This window comes from Arachis stenosperma, chromosome 1 (genome assembly GCF_014773155.1).
Source record: "Arachis stenosperma cultivar V10309 chromosome 1, arast.V10309.gnm1.PFL2, whole genome shotgun sequence".
Taxonomy (NCBI): domain Eukaryota; kingdom Viridiplantae; phylum Streptophyta; class Magnoliopsida; order Fabales; family Fabaceae; genus Arachis; species Arachis stenosperma.
In genome coordinates, this window is record NC_080377.1 from 107940521 (window position 1) to 107949894 (window position 9374).

A 9374-nucleotide genomic window follows, 5' to 3' on the forward strand; every position below is an offset into this window, starting at 1 on the left:
CCTCTCTCATCTTTTCCTATTTATTTATTCATTCACTAACACTTCTCTTCACCTCTCTTCATCTCAAATCACTACCCCTATCCTCACCCTTCTATTTGGATTCTCCTTTCTTTATTCCCTTTCTTCTTCTACTAACAATAAGGAACCTCTTTACTGTGACATAGAGGATTTCTCTTCTCTTCTTTTCTTGTTCTTCTCTCTTTCATATGAGCAGGAACAAGGAAAAAGGCATTCTTGTTGAAGCTGATCCAGAACCTGAAAGGACTCTGAAGAGGAAACTAAGAGAAGCTAAATTACAACAATCCAGAGACAACCTTGCTGAAATTTTCGAACAAGAAAAGGAGATGGCAGCCGAACCCAACAACAATAATGCAAGAAGGATGCTTGGTGATTATACCACACCTACTTCCAAGTTTGATGGAAGAAGCATCTCAATTCTTGCCATTGGAGCAAACAATTTTGAGCTGAAACCTCAATTAATTACTCTAATGCAACAAAACTGCAAGTTTAATGGACTTCCATTAGAAGATCCCTACCAGTTTTTAACTGAGTTCTTGCAGATCTGTGAGACTGTTAAGACTAATGGAGTAGATCCTGAAGTCTACAGGCTCGTGCTTTTCCTTTTTGTTGTAAGAGACAGAGCTAGAGCATGGTTGGACTCTCAACCTAAAGATAGCATGGACTCCTGGGATAAGCTGGTCTCAGCCTTCTTGGCTAAGTTCTTTCCTCCTCAAAAGCTGAGCAAGCTTAGAGTGGATGTTCAGACCTTCAAACAAAAAGATGGTGAATCCCTCTATGAAGCTTGGGAAAGATACAAACAGATGACCAAAAGATGTCCTTCTGACATGTTTTCAGAATGGACCATGATAGATATATTCTATTATGGTCTATCTGAGTTCTTTAAGATGTCATTGGACCATTCTGCAGGTGGATCCATTCACCTAAAGAAAATGCCTATAGAAGCTCAAGAACTTATTGGCATGGTTGCAAATAACCAGTTCATGTACACTTCTGAGAGGAATTTTGTGAATAATGGGATGCCTCAGAGGAAGGAAATTCTTGAGATTGATGCTCTGAATGCCATATTGGCTCAGAACAAAATGTTGACTCAGCAAGTCAACATGATTTCCCAAAGTCTGAATGGATGGCAAAATGCATCCAACAGTACTAAAGAGGCATCTTCTGAAGAAGAAGCTTATGATCCTGATAACCCTGCAATAGTAGAGGTAAATTATATGGGTGAACCTTATGGAAACACCTATAATTCATCATGGAGAAATCATCCAAATTTCTCATGGAAGGATCAACAAAAGCCTCAACAAGGCTTTAATAATGGTGGAAGAAATAGGCTCAGCAATATTAAGCCTTATCTATCATCTTCTCAGCAACAGACAAAGAATTATGAACAGAGTACCTCTAACTTAGCAAATTTAGTCTCTGATCTGTCTAAGGCCACTTTAAGTTTCATGAGTGAAACAAGGTCCTCCATCAGAAATCTAGAGGCACAAGTGGGCCAGCTGAGTAAGAAAATTACTGAAACCCCTCCTAGTACTCTCCCAAGCAATACAGAAGAGAATCCAAAGAGAGTGTGCAAGGCCTTTGATATACTCAACATGGCCGAATGCAAGAAGGAGGGAGAAGACGTGAATCCCAATGAGGAATACCTCATGGGACATCTCTCAAGCAAGAAGGAGTTCCCTATTGAGGATCCAAGGGAATCTGAGGCTTATATAGAGACCATAGAGATCCCATTAATCCTCCTTCTGCCATTCATGAGCTCTGAAGACTATTCTTCCTCTGAAGAGGATGAAGATGTAACTGGAGAGCAAGTTGCTCAATATCTAGGAGCTATCATGAAGCTGAATGCCAAGTTATTTGGTAATGAGACTTGGGTAGGTGAACTTCCCTTGCTCATTAGTGAACTAGATACCTGGGTTCAGCAAACTTTACCTCAAAAGAGACAAGATCCTGGCAAATTCGTAATGCCCTGCACCATAGGCCCCATGATCTTTGAAAAAGCTTTGTGTGACCTGGGGTTAGACATAAATCTTATGCTACTCTCTATAATGGAGAAGCTGGGGATCATTGAGGTACAACCTACCTTATTCTTATTACAAATGGCAGACAAGTCAGTAAGACAAGCTTATGGATTGGTAGAGGATGTGTTGGTAAAGGTTGAAGGCCTTTACATTCCTGCTGATTTCATAATCTTATACACTAGGAAGGAGGAGGATGAATGCATCATCCTTGAAAGACCTTTCCTAGCCATAGCAGGAGCTGTGATAGATGTTAACAAAGGAGAATTAGTCCTTCAATTGAATGGGGACTACCTTGTGTTTAAGGTACATGGCTATCCTTCTGTAACAAGGGAGAGTAAGCATGCAGAGCTTCTCTCAGTACAGAATCAAACAGAACCCCCATAGTCAAACTCTAAGTTTGGTGTTGGGAGGCCACAACCAAACTCTAAGTTTGGTGTTGGGACTATACAACATTGACCTGATCACTTGTGTGGCTCCATGAGAGCCCACTGTCAAGCTATTGACATTAAAGAAGCGCTTATTAGGAGGCAACCCAATTTTTATCTAATTTTATTTTATTTTCATTGTTCTTTGATGTTTTGTTAGGTTCATGATCATGTGGAGTCACGAAAAAAATACTAAAATTAAAAACAGAATCAAAAACAGTAGAAGAAAAATCATACCTTGGAAGAAGGACTTACTGGTGTTTAAACGCCAGTAAGGAGCATCTGGCTGGCGTTCAACGCCAGAACAGAGCATGGATCTGGCGCTGAACGCCAGAAACATGCAGCAATCTGGCATTTAAATGCCAGGATTGCACACTGAGAAAAGCTGGTGTTCAACGCCAGAGACATGTTGTAGATGGGCGTTGAACGCCCAGAACAAGCTTAGAGCTGGCATTTAACGCCAGAAACAAGCACCAATTTGGCGTTAAATGCCAGGATTGCATGCAGAGGGCATTTTACACGCTTCATTGGTGCAGGGATGAAAATCCTTGACACCTCAGGATCTGTGGACCCCACAGGATCCCCACCTACCTCAACTCACCTTCTCTCTTCTTCACCAATCACCTTAATCTCTCTTCCCCATCACCTCTTCACGACTCACATCCATCCATCTCTTTCCCACCCAATCCCACCCATATGGTCGAAACATACACATCTCTCCCTCTCCTCTATATTTTCTTCTCCTTCCATTCTTTCTTCTTTGCTCGAGGGCGAGCAACATTCTAAGTTTGGTGTGATAAAAGCATAACTTTTTTTTTGTTTTTCCATAACCATTGATGGCACCTAAGGCCAGAGAAACCTCAAAAAAAAAAAGAAGAGAAAAGGGAAGACAAAAGCTTCCACCTCTAAGTCATGGGGAGATGAAGAGATTCATCTCATGGATCCATAGCTCAGTAATAGAGCATTTGACTGCACATCAAGAGAGCATGAGAAATTCCCCTCATCAAGAAATCCCTGAGATACCTCAAGGGATACATTTTTCTCCACACAACTATTGGGAGCAACTAAGGACAAGAGCACCAAAATCACTAGGGATCAAGCAACAGAGGCAAGGAAGAGACATAAAGGAGCTCATAAAGCACCATTAGTCCTTCAAAAAGGCGCCACCCTCACTAAGGTGGACTCATTCCTTAACTTCCTTGTTCTTATCTTTGTTTTTCGATTTTTATGCTATATGTGTGTTTATGTTTTGTGTCTCTACCTCATGATCATTAGTATTGAGTAACTATGTCTTAAGGCTATGAATAAATTCCATAAATCCTTCACCTCTCTTAAATGAAAAATGTTTCTAATTCAAAAGAACAAGAAGTACATGAATTTCGAAATTATCCTTGAATTTAGTTTAATTATATTGATGTGGTGACAATACTTTTTGTTTTCTGAATGAATACTTGAATAGTGCATATTTTTGATCTTGTTGTTTATGAATGTTAAAATTGTTGGCTCTTGAAAGAATGATGAATGGTAGACAAAATTGTGATCAACAATAATGGCTCTTTGGCATGTGCCTAAAAACTAACTCAGCACTTTCTTTCCACAATTCCGTTCAACTTAACCAGCAAGTGTACTGGGTCATCCAAGTAATACCTTACGTGAGTAAGGGTCGATCCCACAGAGATTGTTGGTATGAAGCAAGCTATAGTCACCTTGTAAATCTCAGTTAGGCAGATTAAATTGGTTTATGGATTTTCAAATAATTAATAATAAATAGAAAGTAAAAAGAGATAGAAATACTTATGTAAATCAATAGTAGGAATTTTAGATAGGCGTGTGGAGATGCTGGAATCCTTTTGAATCTCTACTTTCTTATTGCTTTCATCCAATCCTTCTTACTCCTTTCCATGGCAAGCTGTATGTAGGGCATCACCATCATCAATGGCTACTTTTAATCCTCTCGGGAAAATGGTCCTATGCGCTGTCACTGCACGGCTAATCGTCTGGAGGCATCACCCTTGTTGATAGCTACATCCCATCCTCTCAATGAAAATGGTCCAAATGCTCTATCACAGCATGACTAATCATCTGTCGGTTCTCAATCAGGTTGGAGTAGAATCCATTGATTCTTTTGCGTTTGTCATCATGCCCAGCCTTCAGGAGTTTGAAGCTCGTCACAGTCATTCAATACCGGAATCCTACTCGGAATACCACAGACAAGGTTAGACTTTCTGGATCCCCATGAATGCTGCCATCTATCTAGCTTATACCACGAAGATTCTGTTGGGGAATCTAAGAGATATGCGCCCGGCCTAAGGTAGAACGGAAGTGGTTGTCAGTCATGCGCGTTCATAGGTGAGAATGATGATGAGTGTCACGGATCATCACATTCATCAAAGTGTTGTGCAACGTATATCTTGGAATAAGAATGAAAGAGAATTGAATATAAAGTAATAGTAATTGTATTGAAACTTGAGGTACAGCAGAGCTCCACACCCTTAATCTATGGTGTGTAGAAACTCCACCGTTGAAAATACATAAGTGAAAGGTTCAGGCATGGCCGAATGGCCAGCCCCCTGAATGATCAAAAGACCGAATGATCAAAGACTAAATAGTCAAAAGATTAAACTGTCAAAAGATGTCTAATACAATAGTAAATTATCCTATTTATACTAGACTAGCTACTAGGGTATACATGAGTAAGTAATTGATGCATAAATCCACTTCCGGGGCCCACTTGGTGTATGCTTGGGCTGAGCTTGATCTATCCACGAGCTGAGGCTTTTCTTGGAGTTGAACTCCAAGTTATAACGTGTTTTGGGCGTTCAACTCCGGATCATGACGTGTTTCTGGCGTTCAACTCCAGACAGCAGCTTGTACTTGGCGTTCAACGCCAAGTTACGTCATCAATTTCCGAATAAAGTATAGACTATTATATATAGCTGGAAAGCTCTGGATGTCTACGTTCCAACGCCATTAAGAGCGCGCCATTTGGAGTTCTGTAGCTCCAGAAAATCCATTTCGAGTGCAAGGAGGTCAGATTCCAACAGCTTCAGCAGTCCTTTTGTCAGCCTTTTTCAGAATTTTGCTCAAGTCCCTCAATTTCAGCCAGAAATTACCTGAAATTATAGAAAACACACAAACTCATAGTAAAGTCCAGAAATGTGAATTTAACATAAAAACTAATGAAAACATCCCTAAAAGTAGCTTGAACTTACTAAAAACTACCTAAAAACAATGCCAAAAAGCGTATATAAATTATCCGCTCATCACAACACCAAACTTAAATTGTTGCTTGTCCCCAAGCAACTGAAAATCAATTAGGATAAAAAGAAGAGAATATACTATAAATTCCAGAATGTTAATGAATATTAATTATAATTAGATGAGCGGGACTTGTAGCTTTTTGCTTCTGAACAGTTTTGGCATCTCACTTTTTCCTTTGAAGTTCAGAATGATTGGCTTCTCTAGGAACTTAGAATTTTGGATAGTGTTATTGACTTTCCTAATTAAGCATGTTGATTCTTGAACACAGCTACTAATGAGTCTTGGCCGTGGCCCTAAGCACTTTGTTTTCCAGTATTACCACCGGATACATAAATGCCACAGACATATAACTGGGTGAACCTTTTCAGATTGTGACTCAGCTTTGCTAGAGTCCCCAGTTAGTGGTGTCCAGAGCTCTTAAGCACACTCTTTTGCTTTGGATCACGACTTTAACCACTCAGTCTCAAGCTTTTCACTTGGACCTGCATGCCACAAGCACATGGTTAGGGACAACTTGATGTAGCCGCTTAGGCCTGGATTTTATTTCCTTGGGCCCTCCTATCCATTGATGCTCAAAGCCTTGGATCCTTTTTACCCTTGCCTTCTGGTTTTAAGGGCTATTGGCTTTTTCTGCTTGCTTTTTCTTTTTCTTTCTATTTTTTTTGCCACTTTTTTTTTCCGCAAGCTTTCTTTTTTCACTGCTTTTTCTTGATTCAAGAATCAATTTCATGATTTTTCAGATCATCAATAACATTTTTCTTTGTTCATCATTCTTTCAAGAGCCAATAGTTTTAACATTCATAAACAACAAGATCAAAAATATGCACTGTTCAAGCATTCATTCATAAAACAAAAAGTATTGTCACCACATCAATATAATTAAATTAAATTCAAGGACAATTTTCGAAATTTATGTACTTCTTGTTCTTTTGAATTAAAACATTTTTCATTTAAGAGAGGTGAAGGATTAATGGATTTTATTCATAGCTTTAAGACATGGTTACTACATACTAATGATCATGAAGTAGAGACACAAAATATAGATAAACACAACATAAAAAACCGAAAAACAGAAAGAAATAAGGACAAGGAATGAATCCACCTTAGTGGCGTCTTCTTCTTGAAGGACCAACAATGTCCTTAAGCTCTTCTATGTCCCTTCCTTGCCTTTGTTGCTCCTCCCTCATTGCTCTTTGGTCTTCTCTTATTTCATGGAGAATGATGGAGTGCTCATGATGTTCCACCCTTAATTGTTCAACATTGTGGCTCAAATCTTCTAAGGAGGTGTTGAGTTGTTCCCAATAGTTGTTGGGAGGAAAGTGCATCCCTTGAGGCATCTCAGGGATTTCTTGATGATGAGCTTCCTCATGCATCTCTTGAGAACCGTGAAGGGTCTCTCTTGCTTGCTCCATCCTCTTCTTGGTGATGGGCTTATCCTCTTCAATGGAGATGTCTCCTTCTATGATAACTTCAGCTGAGTAACATAGATGGCAAATAAGGTGAGGAAAAGCTAGCCTTGCCATGGTGGAGGGCTTTTCGGCTATTTTGTAGATTTCATTGGAGATGACTTCATGAACTTCTACTTCCTCCCCAATCATGATGCTATGAATCATGATGGCCCGATCCACAGTAACTTCAGATCGGTTGCTAGTGGGAATGATGGAGCGTTGAATGAACTCCAACCATCCTCTAGCTACAGGCTTGAGGTCTAGTCTTCTTAGTTGGACTGGCTTGCCTTTGGAGTCTCTCTTCCATTGAGCTCCTTCCACACATATGTCCATAAGGACTTGGTCCAACCTTTGATTAAAGTTGATCCTTCTAGTGTAGGGGCGTACATCTCCTTGCATCATGGGCAAGTGGAACGCCAATCTCACATTCTCTGGACTAAAATCTAAGTATTTCCCCCGAACCATTGTGAGATAATTCTTTGGACTTGGGTTCATACTTTGATCATGGTTCCTAGTGATCCATGCATTGGCATAGAACTCTTGAACCATTAAGATTCCGACCTGTTGCATGGGGTTGGTTAGGACTTCCCAACCTCTTTTTCGGATTTCATGTCGGATCTCCAGATACTCATTTTTCTTGAGCTTGAAAGGGACCTCAGGGATCACCTTCTTCTTTGCCACAACATCATAGAAGTGGTCTTGATGGCTCTTGGAGATGAATCTTTCCATCTCCCATGACTCGGAGGTGGAAGCTTTTGTCTTCCCTTTTCCTTTTTTAGAGGATTCTCCGGCCTTAGGTGCCATTGATGGTAATGGAAAAACAAAAAGCTTATGCTTTTACCACACCAAACTTAAAATATTGCTCGCCCTCGAGCAAGAGAAGAAAGAAGAGAAGAAGAAGAAGAAGAAGAAGAAGAAAATGGAGGATAGTGAGGGGAGATGGATTCGGCCAAGGTAATTTAGAGGGGGTAGTGTTGTGTGAAAATGAAGTAGAATGGAAGGGTATATATAGGGAGAGGGGAGAGGGTAGGTTCGGCCATTTAGGGTGGGATTGGGTGGGAAATTGATTTTGAATTTTGAAGGTAGGTGGGGTTTATAGGGAAGAGTGGATGTGAGTGGTGAATAAGTGATTGGGAAGAGAGATGGAGGTGATTGGTGAAGGGTTTTTGGGAAGTGTGACATGGGGAAGAGTAAAATAGGATTAGGAAGTAAGGTGGGAATATAGTAGATGGGGATCCTGTAGGGTCCACAGATCCTGAGGTGATCCTGTGGGGTCCACAGATCCTGATGTGTCAAGGAATTCCATCCCTACACCAAATAGGCATGTAAAATGCCTTTGCACACCATTCTGGCGTTTAAATGCCGAGTGGTGCACGTTCTGGGCATTCAACACCCATGTAAAGCATGTTTCTGGCGTTGAACGCCAGTTTCATGCTTGTTACTGGCGTTCAGCGCCAGCTTTTCTTCTAGGCATATTCCTGGCGTTCAGCGCCAGAATGTTGCTTATTTCTGGCGTTCAGCGCCAGATTCATGCTCTGTTCTGGCGTTGAACGCCAGCCAGATGCTCCTTACTGGCGTTGAACGCCAGCCTGTGCTTCCTCCAGGGTGTGATTTTTCCTCTGCTGTTTTTGATTCTATTTTTAATTTTTATATTTTTTTCGTGACTCCACAAGATCATGTACCTAATAAAACATAAAATAAAAATAAAATAAAATAAAATAAAAATTAGATAAATATCATTGGGTTGCCTCCCAACAAGCGCTTCTTTAATGTCAATAGCTTGACAGTGGACTCTCATGGAGCCACAAGGTGATCAGGTCAATGTTGTATAGTCCCAACACCAAACTTAGAGTTTGGATATGGGGTCTTAACACCAAACTTAGAGTTTGGTTGTGGCCTCCTAACACCAAACTTAGAGTTTGACTGTGGGGGCTCTTCTTGACTCTGAACTGAGAGAAGCTTTTCATGCTTACTCTCTTTTGTCACAGAGGGATGGCCATGTGCCTTAAACACAAGGTAGTCCCCATTCAATTGAAGGACTAATTCACCTCTGTTGACATCTATTACAGCTCCTGCTGTGGCTAGGAAAGGTCTTCCAAGGATGATGCATGCATTCATCCTCTTCCTTCCTAGTGTCTAAGATTATGAAATCAGCAGGGATGTAAAGGCCTTCAACCTTTACTAACACGTCCTCCACTATT

General features: G+C 40.5%; 1 non-coding gene across 1 annotated transcript; it reads right to left on the minus strand.

The window, feature by feature from the left end:
• Positions 1-743: 743 nt before the first annotated feature.
• Positions 744-847, minus strand: LOC130950814 (small nucleolar RNA R71). The gene has a single exon (XR_009073745.1). It is a non-coding gene; the product is annotated as a small nucleolar RNA R71 (small nucleolar RNA).
• Between the last annotated feature and the right edge of the window lie 8527 nt (positions 848-9374).